The sequence below is a fragment of the Elaeis guineensis genome, chromosome 16 (assembly GCF_000442705.2).
Source record: "Elaeis guineensis isolate ETL-2024a chromosome 16, EG11, whole genome shotgun sequence".
Taxonomy (NCBI): Eukaryota; Viridiplantae; Streptophyta; class Magnoliopsida; order Arecales; family Arecaceae; genus Elaeis; species Elaeis guineensis.
In genome coordinates this window covers 43,324,682-43,335,218 of record NC_026008.2, presented here as the reverse complement: position 1 = coordinate 43,335,218, position 10,537 = coordinate 43,324,682, and positions in this window count along the sequence as shown.

Sequence of the window (10,537 nt, the reverse complement as noted above, 5' to 3'; positions counted from 1 at the left end):
CTTCCCCAAATCCCTCCCATAGCATGCCTCTGCCTCCTCCGGCGGCCCACCGCACCATCCAACACACCGTGGCAGAGTGCGGCTTCGTCATCCGATCTCTCCCATCCGTGTCTCTGTCTCCTCCGACTACCCCTGATATCTAGCCAATATTCTAGGTTCCATGATTAGGATTTTCCGCGTTCTTTCTCTCCTTTTCTTTCTTCTCTGTCGTCACTGTTTTGGAGACTGCCAAGTTCGACACTTTGGCCGGACTTGTCGCTTACCAGAGGTGAAGGAACTAGAGGCGAAGGAGGTGGTGGGGCGTCGACCGGAGGTGCTCCCAACGCCACCACCTATGCCACTGTCAAATCCTTCTTCCAAGTTTGCTCCCTCCTCTCTCTTCTCGATGACAACGGCCTTTTCCTCTCCACCCGCTCTGCCGCCATGCATGTCATCCGCTTCCCCTGCTCTTGCTCCAATGACCAGCACCCAGTGGACAGTGCCGTTGTGGTCCACTACGCCCATGTGGTGGCGGCCGGGAGTCCGATGGAGGGGATTGCGACGGAGTTTGGAACAGAACGTCAAAGTCAGAGGCAGCCAAGAGAGATCCAGTTAGGCGGAGCCGAAGGCAGCGAGAGGGCGATCGGGCAGAGATGTTTTGAAGGCGGTCGAGCAGAGGCCGGATGGTTTTTTTTATTATTTTTTTAAAATAGATTGTAAACAGGTTGGATTTTATTATTTTTTTGACTAGGTTATAATTGGGTTGTAAACAGGTTGGATTAGGTAATCCATTTATTAAATAGGTCGGATTTGGATTTTAAAATCTAACTCATTTATTTAAATAGATTGGGTCCGAATTTAAAATTTTTTTATTCGATTCGTATCTGATCAGATCTATTTATATCTGATCCGATCTAATTGTCATTCCTAATATAGATGGCTCAGTAAAATATTACTTTGGCTCATTCAAGAGATAACGTCAGAAGCTGGTGGGATGCAAGGGTTACCGTACAAAATGAATAGTCAAAAGAAAAAAAAAAATCTAGAGCAGATTAATTTTCTAATATCCAATTAATATAACATGGATTACATATCCTTGATCCAATTGAGTTTTAGGATGGGCTTAAATAAGAGTAGTGGATTAGGTTATCTGAGGGTTATAGTTTGATTAAGTTGTACTTAGGTTGGTTAGGAATTATTTGAGAGAGGATGTATAAAATCAAATTCAAGACATTAGAGACTTCTACGCTAGAAAAAGCTGCACTAATGTCCAAAAATTTTTTGAGCACCGTCCAGATAGCATGTCATGCAAGCCTATAACCTTCTAAACTAAACGATTGTATACACAGCTGAAAAACATTCTAGAAGGTTAATTTATATTTCAAAAATATCAGTTTTGATATTCCCATTAGGGGAATACTTTTGTCACCGTCCAACTTTTTTTGCAATGTGCATGTCGCATATACTATATGTTGTTGATGCAAGAATAAAATAAAATTTTGATTATGTGCTCATTTGATAGAGAAAATGCATGGCATTATTAGGCGCAAGATGCACAAAAAGTGATGGGAATCCTTTTTTTTTATGGATAAAAAAGTGATGAGAACCTTTTAGCTAAAGGAAAAGTTTCGAATCTGTCACAAAAAGTTTAAGCTGATATTATTTGGATGAATTACGGCAAGAGACTAAATATATACCATACAGATTTTTATATATTTTTCTCATTTAAATTTTAATATTTTTATTAAATTAAAGATTTAAATTCATACAAACCCATTTATAAACATCATGCTGCGGCCAATCCCCTCGTCGTCTGATCGCCGGGAATGAGCACCTGCAAGGAAAGTCCACACTAACCAGAGATACCTCCGGTGGAGATCCTCCGACAGTTAAGTCAGAGAGGAGACTAGGCAACACTAGAAAAGAATCAGGGGAGCTCAACAGGAAAGAGAGAGAACTAGAGAGGGAGAGTTCAGGGGCTTTGAAAGAACCTGTACAGCAATGTTGCCTTCCCTGTTTTATAGTAGAACGCGGCATGGTGCCGTCATTAATGGCGCAGACAACTAGGAGAGTTGTCAAATCGCTGGAGGCTGTCAGAGTCGCCGTGGGCTGTCAAGTCGCTGTGGATTGTCAAATCACTTGGGATTAATCTATATCCTTGACAGGATAAGGTCCCAGGGCGGCTATGCCGCATGCCTTTGTTAGGGCGGCGACCTTCAGCAGTCGTACGGCATTTGGAGGAGCCGATCGGCTGGAATGTCGGGTGAAGACCCAGGGACCTCCCCCCCGACGGTCTGTCTGATGCGTTGCGAAAGTCGGAGGTCGGGCCTCGTCGTTCGGCTAGTCGGGAACGGAAAGGGTCTTCCCGACCGACATACCTTCGGTCGGACGGTGTCGGCAGTCGTCGGTCGGTGCAGTCAATGTGGTCAGTAGAGTCGGACGTTGGTTAGGCGGGTCCGATGGTGAGTCGGTGTGAGAGGGACCGGTCGGTATATCCCAACAGTTGCCTCCCTCCCCACTCCTGAGTCGGATGTCATGCTAGCCAGCGTCCTTGTGTGGGCGGCGGCTTCGGGCGAAAGGAGTGAATATCCATCGCATTAAACTCCGACTCTGACGATCGTACCGTTGATCGGACTCTAACGACCGTACCATTAATCGGTCCGACGCCAGACGTCAGACGTCTCACCGATGTCAGGCATCCTATCGGGAATAGAAACTGTCGTTTCTGCTGTCTCTTCGGGAACGTGAACCGCCACAGCTTTTTCGCCATGTGGCGGGGGGCCATTGGGCCGGATCCGTTCAGGCGGATGGAGGCGACGTGACCCGATCTGGGGTAGGTGCATCGAATCGTCGAACCGAGGGAAGGCCCAGATGCTGCCACGTGTCACGATCGGAGAGATCTTCGTTGGGCGTGCTCTTATCCCGACCGTCGAGGGGCACTATATATACAAGGTCACCTGCATCCAAAATCCTACTTTTCAAACCTGTTGTCAAGACTCTAGCCGAGTGATCCCTTGCTTCAGGTAGTTGCCTCTGCTTTCTCCCTTAGAGAGTTTTCTAGGAGCCTCCGTTGTCTTTTGTTTTTTCCTTGCTTCCTTGAAAAGTTCTTCGTTCTTCTCCTCATTCTTTGACTTCGGTTCTAGCGCCATGGTCAGAACCTCTCCACGAGAAAGTTAGTCGGGGAACCTGACTGACGATTCTCGGTGGACCCCGGAGGTGGAGGTCTCTTCACTTTCGGGGTCGAACGTCGATCGGCTCCGAGAGCAGTACTGCATCACGGAGCAGTTTCGGCTGTTCGCCCCTGAGCCGATGGTCGGATTAACAACCTGCCCGCGGGCCAGGTGGCTTTCTACATCGAGGACCTCCGGACCGGTCTTCGCTTTTCGGTTTCGAAGTTTGTCCGAAACGTGCTGGACTACTACGGACTGTGTTCGGCGCAGCTGGCACCGAACTCAGTCCGACTGATAGTCAGCTTTGCTTTGCTGTGTCGGCTTTTGCCAACCAATCCTCATATTTTCCTCTTCCGAGCTTTTTTTGTTCTCCGACCCCACCCTAAAGCCCGAGGGTGGTGGTATTTCAACCCTCGAAAGGGTCTTTCCTTCATCACTAATCTTCCATCATCGATTCATGGATGGAAGAACCAGTTCTTCTTTGTCTCTTCTCCCGTTCCTTGGGGGTTCCTTTTCCGCTGGGGGGACCCCCGAACCCAACCAAATGAGAACAGTCGGATGGAGGCCGGGGATTGAGAAGACTTTCACCATCTGAAGGACATCTCGGTGCCGAAGCAGAAGGAGCTCGTCACCGAGCAAGCCCTGTATGACATCGATCTCAGCTCGGTTCCTCGCCTAGGTCTGTTTTTCTTCTCTCCTTTTTCTTTTTTTTTTTGGTGCTGATCCTCTGTTGACATTGCAGATATGCTGCAAAGGGTGAGGTTAACGGAGGCCGATGTTCGACAACATACGACACGGAAGAAGCCGGCGCATGGAGCCGAACCATCATGGCCTCCCAAGAGGCCACAAGTAGCACCGCCAAGCAAGCCGGCGGCAGTGGGAGCGAAGCCCGGCTCTGAACGAGCGTCGGATCGGGAGCCGATCATCGCACTGTCAGTGCCGACAGTGCACACCGAAGTCCCGTCTGAGGAACGATCAGTCGAGGGAGCAGCCTCACCAGAGGGACGGGCGGCCGAGGAGATAGTCGAGGAAGTGCCGGCCGCTCAGCCGGCGGAAGAGGTTCGGGCAGAGGCACACGAGCCCGATCAACCTGCATCGGCGGCCGCTGTGCCCTCGGAAGAGACCCAGTCGGGCTCGAGTCTGCCCTCCCTTTCTGACGTCAGGGCCTGGGTGTCTGAATGAGGGAAGGCCCCGATGACAACAGGAGGTCGATCGATCATGGCACGTTGTCCGATGCCCCACTTTTCGAAGGAGCGTCGACCCGGGCCAACCACGACTTGGCCAGGAGGCTGTGCCAGGCGATCATCCTTCCAGCCGACCATGAGGTCATGAAGAACCAGCGGGTATCTGACATGCTTTCCTCCTTTTACCTGACCATGATCTGGGTAAGTCTTTCTCCTTTACTTTTCATTTTCGTCGTTATCTTTTATAAGTTCGGTCTTTTGATGGTTGGTCTTGTTGTTTGCAGATGATTTATAACATATCCAAGCTGGAGGTCGGATATCGGAGATTCGGCGATCTCCGGGCGGTCTGGAAAGATAAGGCCATGGCCGTCGAGGCCGACAAGGCAGTAATGGTCGACAAGCTGAGGCAGTCGGTCGACCGGGAGGCCTAGCTTGAAGAGGAGATCTCCCGCCTCACCGAGGAGGTCTCCCGACTTAACGGCACTCTGGCCGCTTCGGGGATCGAGTTGCAATTGGCTCGCGAGGACGCCAAGCGAAAGTCCCGTACTATTCGCCGGCTGCGTCGCGAGCGGGACGACTCCGTCGAGGAACTCAAGGCCGAACGCGAGCAGCTCCGGACAAGTTTGGGGAATCTCGCCAAGGTCGAAGAAAATTTATCCTCCGCCCAGGCCGACGCAGACATAGCGAGGGCGGAGGCAGAGTCAGTGAGAGAGGCCATAGGTCGGGCCGTGGAGGACTTCCGCGGCTCCGATGAATACCGAAAAGAACTTCTAGAGAGCGGCTTCCTCTCGTATCGAGTGGGGTACGAGGATGCTCGAAAAGCCATCCGAAGCCTGTATCCGGAGCTGGATCTCGACAGCATCGTCCCTCCAGAGTCGTAGGGCCAAGCCACGGGAAAGGTGGCCAACCCGTCACCGGGAGATCGCACCATCGTGGAGGAGGCCGACGTAGACCAAGCTGTCGAAGGCGATGCGGCTCCGAACCCCGACGCTACCTCGGCCCGAGCGGACACGCCGACCGCCCCCAGACTACTCCCAGTAGAGGAAGCCGACTCCAACGAGTAGTCGGAGCTTGTTCTGTCCTTTTATTTTTGTTTATTGTACTTATAATCGGGCTTCGGCCCAATTTTGTAAACTTAATTCAAGTTTGAATGAAATCAAAATCTTTTCAACTTTTTCTCTATCTTTATGTATCTTGAGATATTTCGTGTATGCCTTGCCGAAACGCTTTCAAACGTATAAGTCGTAGGCCTGATGTACTAGCTAGGATGTTCGGTAAGATCCCAGGTAGCTAGCCGGGTCAGTTGGTAGCATACGCCATGGTAAAGGCAGAGCGAGTTCCAACTTTAGATCGGCCTCCCGACTGTCGTATGACCCGACAGTCGAGAGCTTAAGTCGAGCGTTCGTTGCCCAGATCTTAGTCGGGCATATTCGTCGAGTCGGGCGTCGCCCGTCCTTCGGGCATAGCTCTTTGACCCGATCAACTTGTAGAGTCCGGTAGTTAAAAAGTGTCCAGCGTATTTAGTTGATGACAGGTCGATCATCTATTGCCCGATTCTTTATCGGACGTGTGTGGTAAACGGTGGTAAGTCGAATACCCTTCGATCGATCGTGACCTAGTCGGCATGTCATGAACGCGATGTTGGTCGCGTTGGCATTTTGCCTTTCTTGGCCGGAGCCAAGTCGACAAGTTAGTCAGTCGCCTTGCTCAGGAGCTGGCTGTGGAAGGGGCGTGGCTTCAACTCAGGGAGGTTTCATCGCCATCACCGGCCTTCCACCAACGTAGATATGTCGGTCGTCGCAAGAGTTCGATGCGCCATCGACGATTGCGTCACAGATTTCCAATGGAATGCTGGGCCCAAGCCATGGCATCGGGGTTCGTACTACTAGCAAGCACCGACGCACCGTCGGAGGGCTGAGATTCTAAATTCTGAAGTTTTGAAGCTGAGTTTGTATTTCGAACAAGGGCACACAAGGTTTACTGGTAGTACAACTTTAGATTGTCGGCATTTCAAGTCCGAAGAATGACGCTTTCTTCTAGAGTCTCCAGTCGGTAAGCTCTCGGCCCATAGGTTTCCGCTATCTTGTAGGGTCCTTCCCAGTTCGGAGCCAACTTTTTCTGCTCTAGAGGCTTCGAAACTTTGGCCTTTCTTAAGACCAGGTCCCCGGACCAGAAAAGCTTCGGCTTAACCTTGGTGTTATAGTATCGGGCCACTCTCTGTCGGTAAGAAGCCATTCGGAGTTTAGCCTCGCACCAGAGTTGGGTAGGAGGTCCAAGTCGACTCTCCGACACTCGGAGTTGCCCGGCTCTCGGTACTGCTCGACTCTAGTCGATGGTAGCTCGATCTCGAGCGGGATCATCACCTCCGTCCCATAGGCCAAGCTGAAAGAAGATTCTCCGATCAGGACACAGGATGTCGTTCGGTACACCCATAGGACGAAATTCAATTCTTCGACCCAAAGGCCTTTGGCTTCATTCAGTCGGGTCTTGAGTCCATGTAGAATAGTCCGGTTGGTTACCTCGACCTCGCCATTGGACTGTGGGTGCCTGACCGAGGTCAGTCAGCGCGCGATATGAAATCTCGTGCAGAACTTTCGAAAGCTCGATTGTCGAATTATCATCCATTGTCAGTGATAATGGTATGCGGTAGTCTGAACCTGAAGATGATAGACTTCTGGATGAAGTCTTCCATCTTCCACTTAGTGATCTGTGCCAGAGGTTCGACTTCCACCCATTTAGTGAAGTAGTCAATTGCGACGACTATAAACTTCCTTTGACTGGATGTCGGAGGGAAATGACCGAGTATGTCGAGCCCCCACTGGGCGAAGGGCCATGGGGCGATAATAGGAGTGATTTGGTTGGCCGGTCGGTGTTGTGGGTTAGCGTACCTTTGACATGACTCACACCTCCAAACCAACTCGGCCACATCTTTTCTCATGGTGGGCCAGTAATAATCCTATCGTAGGACTTTGTAGGTCAAAGATTTGCCCCCCAAGTGATTTTCGCAGATCCCTTCATGCACTTCTCTGAGTGCGTAGTCCGCATCGGTCGGTCCCAAGCACCTGAGCAAGGAAAGGGAGAACGATCTTTTGTAGAGTCGGCTATCTATTATCACGTATTGGGAGGCCACCCATCGGAGTCGTTTGGCTTCCGTGGGGTCTCCAGGGCTGGTTCCGTCGGTTAAATACCGAACGATCGGATCCATCCAGCTTGGTTCGACCGCTAGTTGCAGCACCTCCTCGGCCCTGTCGATGCTCGGTTGCTCAAGACTCTCCACTAATATCCGACCCAAGGCGTCGTAGGCTGATGTTGCAAGCCTGGAGAGTGCATCGGCCCAAGTATTCTCTGACCTGGGAATGTGCGAGATCTCAAAATACTTGAGGTGTGTCACGAGATCTCTCACCTTCTGAAGGTATTTTGCCATGGTCGGGTCTCGCACCTCAAAGTCACCTTAAACTTGCCCCACGATCAGCTGGGAGTCGGAGAAGACTCTGAGGCTGTCGATCCCGAGCTCCTTCACTACTCTCAAGCTAGCGAGGAGCGCTTCATACTCGGCTTGATTATTGGAGGCTTTGAAGTCGAACCGGAGGGTGTACTCGGTAACCACTCTCTCTGAGTTGGTGAGCAGGAACCTGGCGCCGCTCCCTCGAGCGTTGGAAGCTCCATCGATGTTCAACACCCAGGTAGACCCGGGGTCAGGTTCGGAGATTGCAACTTCTCTGAGGCTCCCGCCTTCCGATCCTTGGTCGGTCCTCGAGCACTTTGCAATAAAGTCGGTCAAGACCTGGGCTTTCAAGACTGGTCATGGTCGGTACTGAATGTCAAACTCACTTAGCTTTATTGCCCATTTCGTCAGTCATCCTGATGTGTCGGGGCGACGCAATATCGCCCTCAGGGGCTGGTCAGTGAGGACCACGATAGCGTGCGCTTGAAAATACGGACGGAGTCGTTGCGCAGACACGATCAGGGCGAATATCATTTTCTCCGTCTTTGAGTATCGAACTTCAGCTTCGTGGAGCACTTTGCTGGTGTAGTATATGGATTGGTGAATTCGATTTTCGTTCTCCCGGACGAGCACTGAGCTAACCGTCTTTGGGGAGGTTGCCAAATAGAGGTACAGTATTTCTCCAACTTCCGACTTTACAAGCAGTGGTGGAGAGGCCAGGTACCTTTTCAGATCTTCGAAGGCCTGCCGGCATTCATCCGACCAAGAGAAGTCCTTCACCTGTCTCAGGGTCTTGAAGAACGGGAGGCATCTCTCTACCGACCGAGAGATGAATTGACTGAGCGTGATGATCCTTCCGTTAAGCTGCTGTACCTTTCTTTTGGTGTCCGGGTGCCGCATGTCGATGATTGCCTTTATCTTCTCAGGGTTAGCCTCAATTCCTCGCTGAGAAACGAGAAATCCGAAAAACTTCTCCGAAGTCACCCCGAAGGGGCATTTAGTCGGATTTAACTTCATCCGATGTCGTCGAAGAGTGTGAAAAGTTTCTTCGAGATTTTGGACATGATCTGAGGCCTGTGTACTTTTCACAAGTATGTCATCCACGTACATCTTCATGTTGCGCCCGATTTGGCCTTTGAAGACCTTATTGATGAGTTGCTGGTAGGTGGCCCCAATATTTTTCAGTCCGAAGGGCATTATCCTGTAGCAGTAAAGGCCCTTGGCGGTCACAAAGGCCATGTGCTCCTCGTCTTCGGGCGCCATCCGGATCTGATTATATCCGGCAAAGGCATCCATGAAGCTGAGCAGTCGATGGCCGGACGTCGCGTCTACCAGCTGATCAATTTTTGAAATTGGAAAGCTGTCCTTCGGGTAGACGCGATTTAGGTCGGTATAGTCGATGCAGATCCTCCACCTCCCGTTGGCTTTTTTCACCATGACAACATTGGCGAGCCAATCGGGGTACGTGGTTTCTCTAATGAAGCCCGCCTCGAGTAGTTTGTCCACTTCCTCATCGATGGCCTTCTGTCTTTCAGGAGCGAAAGACCGCTTCTTTTGCCTCACCGGTCTCATTTCAGGATTGATGTTGAGTCGGTGAGTCATCATCTCCGAGAGGATGTCGGACATATCCGCTGCCGACCAAACGAATACGTTGGTGTTGGCCTTCAGTAGCTCTACTAGCTACCGTTGCTCAGGGTCGGATAACTGAGATCCGACCCAGACCACTCATTCGGGATTCCCCGCTATCGGGACGGAAACCAACTGTTCGGCCGGTTCGCCCCGTTCTTTCTCCCCCCGCTGGTCCAACTTGTCGGCCGTTAGGGAGTCCTTCACTTCGTTACTTCGAGCAAAGATTTGAAAGTATCGCCGAGCGAGCTGTTGATCCCCGTGCATCTCCCCGACTCTATTTTTGATCGGAAACCGAACCAGCAGGTGGTAAGTCGAGACTATAGCTTTGAGGACATTTAGTCCGGATCTTCCAAATATGGTGTTGTAGGCCGAAGGTACTCGGACGATTGCAAAGGTCAGGTGGACGGTGCTTTGTCGTGGTTCGGTTCCGACCGTCACGAGAAGAGTAACTTCTCCTTCCACCGTGATGGTTTTCCCGGCAAAACCCACCAGGGGCGTTGAGACTCTTTCGAGCCGATCAGCCGACAGTCGCATTCGGGAGAAGGTCGAGTAAAACAAAACATTAGTCGAACTTCCATTATCAACAAAGATCCTTCTTACATCATAATTTGCTATTGTTGCCGAAACAACAACAGCGTCGTCATAGAGAGTTTGGATTCCCCGAGCATCCTCATCTGTAAAAGTAATTACATTGTCTTGGCGTAGCTTCTTCATCGGCTCTCCTCCATCAGTCATCCCTGGGTCCAGTCATTTAGAGATCATGTTGATGACCCCGGCTGTGGCCTGATTGTTCGCTACCTCTACAGTCGGTTGGGGTCGTCGGTCGGAGACGGGTCGAGTCGGCGGTTTCCTTCGAAATTTTTCGAGATACCCCCGACGTATGAGGGCCTCAATCTCATCCTTGAGTTGGATGCACTGCTCGGTGTTGTGACCGTGGTCCCGATGAAATCGACAGTACTTTCATCGGTCGAGGCCTTTTGCCTTCAAAGGCGGAGGCCATCGCAAATATTCTTCCCCTTCGATCTCCATCAAAATCTGCACACGAGGAGCAGAGAGGGGAGTGTAGGAGTCATACCGGGGATGGATCGGCCTCGGACTTCACCATCGAGGCGATCTCGGGCTCTGTCGCT